Below are 12,036 nucleotides of genomic sequence, written 5' to 3'. Positions count from 1 at the left end.
AGGGTTGGATAGTATCCGGAGTATTTGACCTTAGCCTGGCATGGCTGCCGTTTATCCTTAGCAACCTTGTGTCCTGTGTGTGAGAGATAAAGCACAACAGTTTAATATCATTTACACATGACCTAAATACAACAATAAATCGTCCACATTTTACATTAGAACAGATCCATTGGCAGGTTGAAAAGATTGTAAACAGTCATATAAGGCCTGGGAGAAGATACTGGGGTTGCCTATGAACCCATGGGAAACCCGTGTTCATGTGTGGTGTTCTTCACTTTGCAGTACTTACTTATGTGTCCCACTTAGTGACAGTTAAAACATCTTTTTGAACGGGGTGGATGAAAGGATTGTTGTAGGAGTTGAGCAAGAGGGAAAGATGGTGGGCATGGGTAGGAATATGGAGGATAAGGGTATGGTGGGAGGTATGAAGTTTGTGGGTAGCATGGGACCTGTGATTGTGTATGATATGTGGGGTAAGGATGAGTTTGCTGTGGTGTGGGATTGGTGAGGACGTGTAACTGACAAAAAAAAAAAAAAAATTTTTTCATGTAACAATTCACATATATTTTAACCCCTTTTTCAACACTCATTAATTAGTCTTACACAGCTATACTTTACACTGCACTGTCACTCTTTTTCCATTTTTCGCGTGATGCCCTGGGGGGGTCCTGGGCTGGACGTTTTTCGGGGTGCACTGCGTCCCGGATGTGAACCCCTTAGTGTTAGGGACTGCTAGAGACAGAGAAGCCGTGACGTGGCCTAGCAGCTTCCCATGTATTTGCAAATGCATGCAACTAATATCTCTGATTTCTATGATCATATAGTCTTCATATATTGTTGCAGGTACTATTCGGTGTGCTGAGGAACAATAGGGGGTTAAACCCCCCTCCTTTTTCTACTTAGTATGACCCCTTCCTTTCATGCACCTGATTAGTGCTGCTACATTGATTGAGCAGCTGCCATTTTTTGTTTGTTTTGTTTGTTTGGTATGAGTGGCAAGAAGGAGCCAGCATTAGTAGGGCATGCTGGTTCTAGTAGTGCTAGTTGGAGTTCCCAGGGGTGACTCCCAGGTAAGATGGCTCTCAATGTGGATGCATTTATGTATGTGCCTTTATCAGGAGGCCTTACATTTGACAAAATTTACATGTGCCTTTATCACGAGGCCTTATAATTGGTATATTTTACATTTGGGGTGAGCGTTCGGGCGTAAGACCCCCAGGGCTGGTCTGGCTGGGCCCCCTCATGGCATCACCACTTAATACACATAGTTGCTTATTACATCACATATTATGTTTGTCATTTTTTTCATGTAACAATTCACATATATTTTAACCCCTTTTTCCAACACTCATTAATTAGTCTTACACAGCTATACTTTACACTGCACTGTCACTCTTTTTCCATTTTTCGCGTGATGCCCTGGGGGGGTCCTGGGCTGGATGTTTTTCGGGGTGCACTGCGTCCCGGATGTGAGCCCCTTAGTGTTAGGGACTGCTAGAGACAGAGAAGCCGTGACGTGGCCTAGCAGCTTCCCATGTATTTGCAAATGCATGCAACTAATATCTCTGATTTCTATGACCATATAGTCTTCATATATTGTTGCAGGTACTACTCAGTGTGCTGAGGAACAATAGGGGGTTAAACCCCCCTCCTTTTTCTACTTAGTATGACCCCTCCCTTTCATGCACCTGATTAGTGCTGCTAGATTGATTGAGCAGCTGCCATTTTTTGTTTGTTTGGTATGAGTGGCATGAAGGAGCCAGCATTAGTAGGGCATGCTGGTTCTAGTAGTGCTAGTTGGAGTTCCCAGGGGTGACTCCCAGCTAAGCTGACTCTCAATGTGGATGCATTTATGTATGTGCCTTTATCAGGAGGCCTTACATTTGACAAAATTTATATGTGCCTTTATCATGAGACCTTATAATTGGTATATTTTACATTTGGGGTGTGCGTTCGGGCGTAAGACCCCCGGGGGTGGTCTGGCTGGGCCCCCTCATGGCATCACCACTTAATACACATAGTTGCTTTTTACATCACATATTATGTTTGTAATTTTTTTCATGTAACAATTCACATATATTTTAACCCCTTTTCCAACAGTCATTAATTAGTCTTACACAGCTATACTTTACACTGCACTGTCACTCTTTTTCCATTTTTCGCGTGATGCCCTGGGGGGGTCCTGGGCTGGACGTTTTTCGGGGTGCACTACGTCCCAGATGTGAACCCCTTAGTGTTAGGGACTGCTAGAGACAGAGAAGCCGTGACGTGGCCTAGCAGCTTCCCATGTATTTGCAAATGCATGCAACTAATATCTCTGATTTCTATGACCTTATAGTCTTCATATATTGTTGCAGGTACTATTCAGTGTGCTGAGGAACAATAGGGGGTTAAACCCCCCTCCTTTTTCTTCGAGGACGTATAACTGTTCAGGTGCAAGTGTGTGTATAGGTGCAGGTGTGTCTACTGGCTGTGATGTTACAGTCATTCCTTCCAGAGCTTGGATACTGACAGCCATTAGTTTTTCGCTCTGGGTCTCTCTCTTCCTTGAGATGTTTTTATAATGTTCTATGGCAGATTCTATGAGGGTATCTATTGTGACTCCCCTCCAGCCAGGCTGTGAGGTCTGAACCCGGGTCTTTAAGTCTTCTTTAAGGCCATCCATGAGTATGGTGACAATCATTCCCCTGTGGTGAGTGCTATCTTTAATATCTTCTAACCCAGTGTACTGGGTGATAGTCTGCAGAGCCCGGTCGCAATAATCTTCTGCAGATTCACTCTCCTTTTCTTTTATGGTGAAAATTTTGTTCCAGTTAACTACTACTGGAAAATATATACCCAATTGAGTTATGATGCGGGAAATATTTTCTTGGTTTACTTGGTCTGTTAAGGGAACGTCACCATCCAATACACAATCTGTGATACATTTTTTGTCACGTCGGTATTGTGTGGTAGACAGGCCCTTAACACCACATGCCAATCTTTATTAGTTGACTCGAGAACTACCCAAATTCCTCAAAAATCTTTGACATTTGGCTAGTTCCTTTTTGGGATCGGGGAAATCTTTTATGATGGAATTTAGTTCTGCTCTTGTCCAAGGACAATGCATTACCACTTCCCTCGTGGGCACTACACCATTCGCATCTGCATTTCCATTCGGAACAGTTATAGTCCGAATGAATGGGATGCAGACCAGCAGCGCTGCTACCTTTGACCTTGCTACCTGGCTGGGGGTTTAATCTGCTGCTACGTATGGTATTAACAACTTCCTCTATGGGTGCAGAGGGGGCTAGCACTTCCCTTACTGTTACTGATAGAGATGACGGCACCACTCATGATTGTTGTGGTGCAGCATCTATCATCTGTACAGCATTGGAAATGGCAGACATTACAATAGGCTCATCATCCACATCATGAACATTTTCTTTATGGTTGCTTAAGAGAGGGTACAAATTGCATGTTAAATTTTTATGGGTATTTTTGATAACTGTACTTGCACCTCCATCCATATAAGGTGGAGGTGGTGTGCGTGAACTGCTGGCAATACCTTCTACAATGCTACCTTGCCGCATGTATGCGCCATTTTGCGGCTCGCTCGTATTGCAATTTAGCGTCGCGGATGCATTCTCTGGCAATGCACTCAAAACGCTAGTTTGCGTCGCTTGCGCATTTTTAAGCCACGCATGCCCTTCATGCTGCCACAACTTTAAACATTCATAATATTTTAGCTTTTTACCTCGAGAGCGCATCAGACCGATGTGGTAGCTAATATGCATAATATGCCGCGCCGACCCAAGTGGCGCTTCCAACAGCAGCAAATCATTTAACATCTCTACCGTTTGCTTGGCCCTCATCCTGGGAGAACCCTAAGTTTTTCAATAAAGATTTAAATTGGTGAAAGACAGTCTAGATACTTTCACTTACCTACGGACAAAATTTCCAGATGCCCCCGCTCACCTACGGAAGACATTTCTAGATGCCCCCACTCACCTACGGAAGAAATTTCTAGATGCCCCCGCTCACTTTCGGAAGAAATTTCTAGATGCCCCCGCTCACCTATTATCTCTCAGCTCACAATCACAAGTTTCCTAGTGTGGCTCAACAACAATGCTCAAATAACCCAACCTAATTATTGAACACTGCAATCACACTCAGAGCCGGTCCCTACAACAAAGTACACCTGCTGATGTGTATAGAACGGTAAGCTACTTACCGAGCTACTAGGCCAACTCCTGCGCCTAGTACTTAACGAACGGTCATACAATACCCTTAACCTTTAGGTCCCGTGTTACACCCCAAACAAATACTCGCAATTACACACTCTTTTCCTGCGCAGAAAACTACACGTTAACCCAATTATTGGCAACAATTGATAATGTAAACTCAATGGCTTTGTTTAAACATGTGGCAGCACAACCGGAAGTACGTATACGCTATTGTGCGACCAGTCGCATACACAATAATGCGACTACAACACAACCGTATGACAATCTTTAGCTGCATACACAAAAGTGCGTCTTTACTGTGCGCAAAACTGCGACTCAGCCGCGTGTTCAATACTGCAGCACCCCTTTAAATGTTAGGTTCTATCAACAAAGGAAGACAAACTTTTTCCTCTCTTGTCCCTGGATTCTAGTCAGCATCCCTGGCTCACACGAAAATGGGTAGCGATTTCTCAGCACCGAGTGGTTGTAGGTAAACCCTGCATGTGGCCACTCCACCCTTTGATGAGATATCGATAACCGTATGTGCCGTGTGAGTGGGTAAGTGACTTCACTACGAGCCCCCAACTAACGATACTGCCTTTGAACCTCTATACACCCCTGCCTGTACCTTCTGATATCCTGCCTATAAACCTCTAAGGATGACGCTATTTTGCATACGCAGTTATACAGTAAATAAAGACTCCAGACCTAGAACCTGTGGTTCCAAAGCACAAAGTATTATTCAAGTAAAAGTACAGTCAGTTACACGCTAGTTATAAGTACAATTTGGCGCAAAGGAATTATACAGACCCAAGTACAGTTATACATACGCAGCGCTCTCTAGAGCAGATGTAGGCATCAGCAAGAAACCCCTCGTCAATCAGCATTCAGCACGAAGACTAGGAACCCAGGGTCAGAGCACACATATTTATACCCCCCAGAAATAAACAACACAATAGAGAAGTTTGTTGCTAATACCATTGGTCCTAAAGGAGAGGGCATATGCTACAAGGCATCTAACAGGTTGGTTCAAATAGACACAGTCCAGCCTCTAACAACTGGTGGTCTCTGGTTTCCCGCCTCATGCAAATCCTAACAGTTGGTCATATAATGTACATTTTGTTGCTTGAAGTCTCTGCAGTCCATAAGTTGAGAATACCTGTTGCAATCTCTACATCGATGTTACCGGAATACTGTTGAGAGAGTACGCATCAGTACAATACCAAACATGGGCTTACTTATCACATATAAAACCTTAGTTACAAAATAATCTTTATTTCCTAGCAATTATAATAAATGTGCATACTTGAATCTTATACCTTAAAGCTTATGGAACCTTGTATGTGAATATGTAATGTGTGAGTATGTGTGGTTTGATGTAAAGACGCTAGTTAACTTGCTGCAGATGCGTGTGCATGAAGCTAATATTCAGCGTTTTAATACAGGATCTTATGCATTCGCTAATATGCGAGTAGTTAGCGCAATTGTGTGTATTAATGTGTGTATGAGAAATGGTGAAAGATGCAATCGCATGATGCTAATAGTAATATCGCCACATGTACTAAAGTGTGAGTTTATCTAAAATGGCGCTTTTGGCGGCCATTCACAAAATGGCGTCTTGCGATCTCATTTCCAAGATGGCGTCTTGCGGCCAGTCGCAAGATGGCGTCGCTGTGATCCAATTTTAAACTGATCTTGTCTCAGCCAATTATCCAGCTTTGACAGCGTCAAATATATTTGGAGAGTATGGGCCGTATTCAATTTGGAGCGAAAAGCCATTTTCGTGTTTTTGGCGAAAACTTTTCACCAATGACGTCATTTTCGCCTGTTTTGATTTTACTCTGTATTCAATTTGAAAGCCTTTCCGCCTAGGCGGAAAGTCAATGCAATGTAATAGGCGAAAAAGTTTCGCCTATGAATACCAGGCAGAAAAAATAGCAGAATTGGGGTTTTGGGGTACAACATTGCAGGAACCCCTGTGCAGCCTTCAGACAGTCTCCCAAAGGTAAACTGTGTCAAAAATGTTTTAAAAGACTTAAGGACACCCCAAAAAATCACTTTGATTTTGGGGCGAAAAAAAATAAAAAGTTGGGTGACAAAGAAAAAAAACAGCAAACTTGACTCTGGGGGGGGTCTCCAAGTAGGCCCCAGGTATTTTTATCATTGCAGGTGTTTGCGGCAGGTGGATTTTCCACGATTTTTTCAGCTTAACTTTAGCAACTTTTAAATATGCTGGCCCCCATTTTCAAGTACCCCAAATTTGCTGGGATAAGTTATTTTCTGCAAAAAAACCCTCCAGAATACTATTCTGCACCATGTATAGAAAAATGCTATTTAGCAGCTATTCAGCCCGTTTAAAAACACCAAATACCTTCAGCAAGCCAAATCGGGGGGTACCGTAGCTAACCCCTATGTCAGAGAATCTTTTGGGGGGTGTCAGGCTGATTTCCCCAAATCTGACATAACTTTCCGCTTGTTTAAGTTACGCCGGGTCCCGTTTTCGCCTACTTTCAAAATGAATACGGCGACACGCGGGCACGCGCACGATATTTTTCCGCCTGCAAAAAAGGCGAAATAGGCGAAAAGTCCGGGAGGTGAAAAAGTATCGTGGCTTGGCTCAAATTGAATACGGGCCTATGGGGCATATGTATCAAAGCTTGATGTGAGATAAATTTGTGAAAAATATATGACCAACCAATCAACTTCTAACTTACATTTTGCAGGCTATGTTTAAAAATGATAGTTAGGAGCTGATTGGTTGGTGATATACTGTATATCTCACAATTTTATCTCACATCAGGCTTTGATACATAAGCCCCTATATGGGCAAAACTGTTGCAGTATAATGTGTGCATTACGCAGGCCATTTTACAGAGGTCTAACGTTCGTTCCAATGATAGAATCTTGGAATATGTAGAATGCTATTTTGCTGTGTGGCGTGGTTGGGTTACAATGGCGCTGTATCATACTATCTTTTTAGCATCTTTTCTATTGAGTGTGACTACACTCATTTATTACAGCTGCTGTGGAAATAGTGCCCATTAAAGTGCCTGTTGTGAAGATTTCTTCACACCATCCAGCTTTAAGTAAGTCTTAAATGAGTAAGTCATGTTTTATGTACATTACATTTTGTAAATTACATTTTAGTACTGCGATCAATATTAGTTAAAACAATATTAGAAACAATTATTTATTAGCAGGTAAAGATATAAAGTAACTGACTGTCCGTGATCAAGCCACACAGGCGAAATGCACGTCGGTCCCCAGGGTGCCCCACAACTGCGCAGTGTAGGACACCCCTACACCCAGGTTATATGTGGACATGTCCTTTATTTTGGTATACATCCGTGCTTTCATTATACTTATTGAATGAGCTGTCTGTCTGACTCTCAATAGACAACAGTAAGTCAGTTTTTTATAGATATAACGCTGATTTGATTTATTGTATTTTTCAGACTGGACACTGAATTAAAAAAATGGGCAGCCTTTGCTAATAACTGAATACACAGGCTTCTCATTATTGTAGCCGTTATGATACCTGCTGTTTAGAGATTCTTTTATATTTAAAATGTCTGTGTTTATTCTATATTATAAATATTGAAAAAACCTTGTATCTGTCTGTATAATAAGCGTTTGAATATGCTGCATACATGCAATGTTTTTCACTACCCTGTGATGATCCTTCATTATGATGCATTTGTCATATTGTTGATGCTGTATATGCTTATTTCTACAATCCATACCATATATACTATACACATTCAGTGTCCCTCACTACCATGAGATGATCTTTCATTATGATGCTGTATATATGTCTTTGAATTTTGCAGTTTATGCTATTAACATTTGCTGCTATAGACTATGCACATTTGCACTTTATTATTGAGAACAGCTACCTCAGTTCAAACTTTTTACCCCTTTCACATTGCAAACCCGGCTCTGACCTGGGATTTTGAACACAGGTCCAACCCAGCTGCGACCCGGGTCAGACCCCTTTCACACTGCACCTTCGAACCTGGGTTATCCCTAGGTTGGCCCCATTCACACTGAACCCGGGTCAGCCATGTAAAACCCTATGAATATCATTAAAAATTGACTTTTTCAGGCTCACAAAGAAAAGATCACATAAGGGAATACAAGGGAGGGGTGGGGACTGCTCACAGCATTGCAGGAATCATGGCTGATGGATTACCACTGTGTAGCTCTGAGTTCATGTGTGTTTGTGCTTTACTGCTGTTTGAGTCAGCCAGTGAGAGCATGATGCAGCTTCTGACAGCATAGTGTACAGTTCACTTCTTCATTACTCCAATGAGCCATCACTGTAATGACTGTAGTGGTATTAACCCCTTTCAGCTGCCTGCTGTTGTCTGCAGTGTGCTGCCTGTGTGTCTGGCTGTTGACATCATCAAGTGAGACCCAGCAACATCCAATTTCACCTTTCTACTCTATACAAGCAGCTATAGCTGCTCTTCTCTATCTACTTTTCACTTCACTTTTCTTATTAGAGTGATGCCCTGGGGTGGCTCGGCTGAGCTGGTTTGGGGGTTTCCTGTGCCCTGGATTTGAACTCCTGTATGTTAGGGATCTACCCTACCGAGGTTACCTGGATATGGTGGGTAGACCCATAACCTTGGCCATGATTATACTAAAAACCTCTATTTATTGCAAAATTTTATTGCAAAATGTATTTATATATAATCAGTAATTGGAGTTGTGCATCTGTGATTTGTGTTTTTGTCTATGTATTGAAGGGCAAGACAGTGAAAAGTAGAAATGAACGGCGATAACAGGGAAACAATACTAGCTGTTGTTTCCAAGGGTTACTGTGGAACACGTCTCTCACTCCCCACCCTATGCCCTTGGTAAGATGGGAAGCAGCAGAACTGTGCAATACAGATCTTTAATACCTTGACTTTCACTCTTACATACTGAATGGTAATAACTAAGTGCATGCTGATTTGATTGATTGCATTGAATGATATCATCACAGAGCAATTGTACTCATGAAAGCAGTGATAACAACAGTGATATACTTTGTTCCTGGGTGTATTTTATATTTGTCTTTGTGTTATATATATATGTGTATATGTAATCATGTCTGTAAAGTTTATCACCTTTTTCATATTTCGCCGTCCCTAGAGGGACGACCCCTCACGCTCCCTCTTGTATACCCTTCACACCTTATCCTATTTGTTTCGAGTGTTTGTCTTATAAGTCAATTTAAACAAAGTTTTTTAAAGTATTAAAAGTTATGTTTTAAGTGATTGAATACTCATTTGGGCTATAAGGGGTAAATTTACTAAGATAGGAGTTCTATCAAGAAGTGATGTTGCCCATAGCAACCAATCAGATTCTACTTCTCATTTATCTAGCTCTAGAAGATAATACCTGGAATCTGATTGGTTGCTATGGGCAATATCACTTCTTAAATAGAACTCCCATCTTAGTAAATGTACAGCTAAGGGTTCTCCACATTAGAGTCTTGTAGGTCATTTAGACTTTTTTCTTGTTACTAAAGATATAAAACATGTAAGGAATGAAATAAAAACTGTGAAAAATACCACACCGTACATATACAAATGCAAACGATACTAATATGCAATACAATATTTAATGGGAAATATAGTTTCTTTTTACACTATTACAGAAAGATTATATTTTAGCACAAGTACGTCTCTAAAATTTAAAAAAAGAAAAAAGTCACACTTTAGAAATATGGCTGCCAGAAATTACTAAGAATGGGGATAAAAAATGGTTTTCCTCTATTCATTGGATGTGCAATATTATATGTACATGACCTTTGGAGGAGGATGAGCATAGCGTGTCTGAGGCCAGGTTCTCGTGCAAGGTATTCATTCATATGTATAGAATTCCATCCAGTTTCAACTGCTACTGTAGTCGAAGCCAAAATGGGCTCAAAGGCCTTTCATGAGCAGACAGATGAAACAGACCGTCATACTCTTTGGCTGGCAAGCTTACTTTATCTCGGCTACTCACACAAAAGGTTTCTTTAAAGGGTCACTGTATAATGAGACACAGTTCAGTTGTAAATATGTTTACAATGTTTCCATTCCACTGCAGAACAAAGAGAAGCATCCTAATTCAGGTCAACACTACAACATCATCATTAGATGAGAGAAATCATTTTTTTATTATCAGTTGTTTCTCAACCATGTGTAATCCATGGGAAGCAGACTCTGCAATACATCTGACATGGCTAGTGATGTCAAACGCCTTGTGCTTTCCACTTTAAACTTAATTATCAAACACCAATGTTTAGTTTATTTTGTCTGAAATGAAGGAAGGAATGTAGGATTTTAAGTAGATCCAAATTGGAATAGGAATGAAACATGTGAGCAATAGTAATCACAAAACTAACGTTTCTCAGAGATGAATAGGTTCCCATTGCAAGCAAGATAAGAAATCTGGTAGTGGAATAATGCTAATTCAAATATATAATTTGTAAAAAATCACCTTGCAAAAGATGTAAAATGTGAGATTGCATTAAATCACAAACTCTTTAATCAGTTGTTTTATAAAATGATTAGTTTAATTAATACATTATAACTCAATACTGTCGAAGCTGAATAATTGGCTAAGACAAGTTCAGTTTAAAATTTAATCGCAGCGAAGCCATCTTGCGAATAGCCACAAGACTCCATCTTGAAAATGAGATCGCAAGACGCCATTTTGCGAATGGCCGCCTAAGCGCCATTTTAGATAAACTCACATTTTAGTACATGTGGCGATAATACTAATAGCACCATGCGATTGCATTTTTTATCATTTCCCATCCACACATTAATACATACAATAGCACTGTTAACTAGTCGCATATTAGCGAATGCATAGGACTTTGTATGAAACCACTGTTTTATTAGCTTTATGCGCACGCATCCGCCCCGAGTTAACTAGCATCCTTATATCAAACCCTCAATACCCACACATTACATATCCACACATAAGGTTTAATAAGCTTTAAAGTGTATGACTTAAGTTGGTTCAGTTAGTTTAAATGCTGAGAAAATGGGATTTTGGTACCTACCGGTAAATCCTTTTCTCTGATTCCACAGGGGACACTGGAGGTGCTTACGCTGGGTATAGAGGCGTGGATAACTGGAGCCGGCACTTTAAATAATTTAGAAGTGTGAAGTTCCTCCCCCTCTATGCCCCATCAGCCCTCAGTTTAGAAAATGAAGACTGAGAGGAGATGGAGAACAAGCGGAGTAAAAAGGGAGAGAACACACAATAATCAAAACATACAACATATGGAACATACCGAACAGGCAGGCTAAGAGCGCAGAGGTGGGCGTCCAGTGTCCCCTGTGGAATCAGAGAAAAGGATTTACCGGTAGGTACCAAAATCCCATTTTCTCTTTCATCCACTAGGGGACACTGGAGGTGCTTACGCTGGGGACGTCCCAAAGTTTTCCCCACGGGCGGGAGCGCTCTGCGGGACCTGCAGAACAAGACGGCCAAAACGGGATGCCGAAACCGCGAATGTATCAAATTTGTAAAACTTGACAAACGTGTGCACAGAAGACCAAGTGGCCGCACGGCACAATTGTGACGTGGAGGCTCCCCTACCAGCCGCCCAGGATGCACACACAGAACGTGTGGAATGAGCCGAAATGGACGAAGGAGGCCGGCGTTAGGCACCAACATAAGCCTGATGAATAGTAAGTCAGATCCAACATGCCAAAGTCTGCTTAGACACTGGCCAACCCCTCCGAACCACATCATAGAGGACAAAAAGTGACTCCGACTTACGGAGGGAACCAGTCCTGTCAACATAGATGCGGAGAGCTCTAACCACATCCAAGGTAGAAGA

The sequence above is a fragment of the Taudactylus pleione genome, unplaced genomic scaffold (genome assembly GCF_031769625.1).
Source record: "Taudactylus pleione unplaced genomic scaffold, aTauple2 ptg000095l, whole genome shotgun sequence".
NCBI classification, from domain to species: domain Eukaryota; kingdom Metazoa; phylum Chordata; class Amphibia; order Anura; family Myobatrachidae; genus Taudactylus; species Taudactylus pleione.
The sequence above is the reverse complement of the archived record's forward strand: the minus strand, read 5'-3'. Positions refer to the sequence as shown.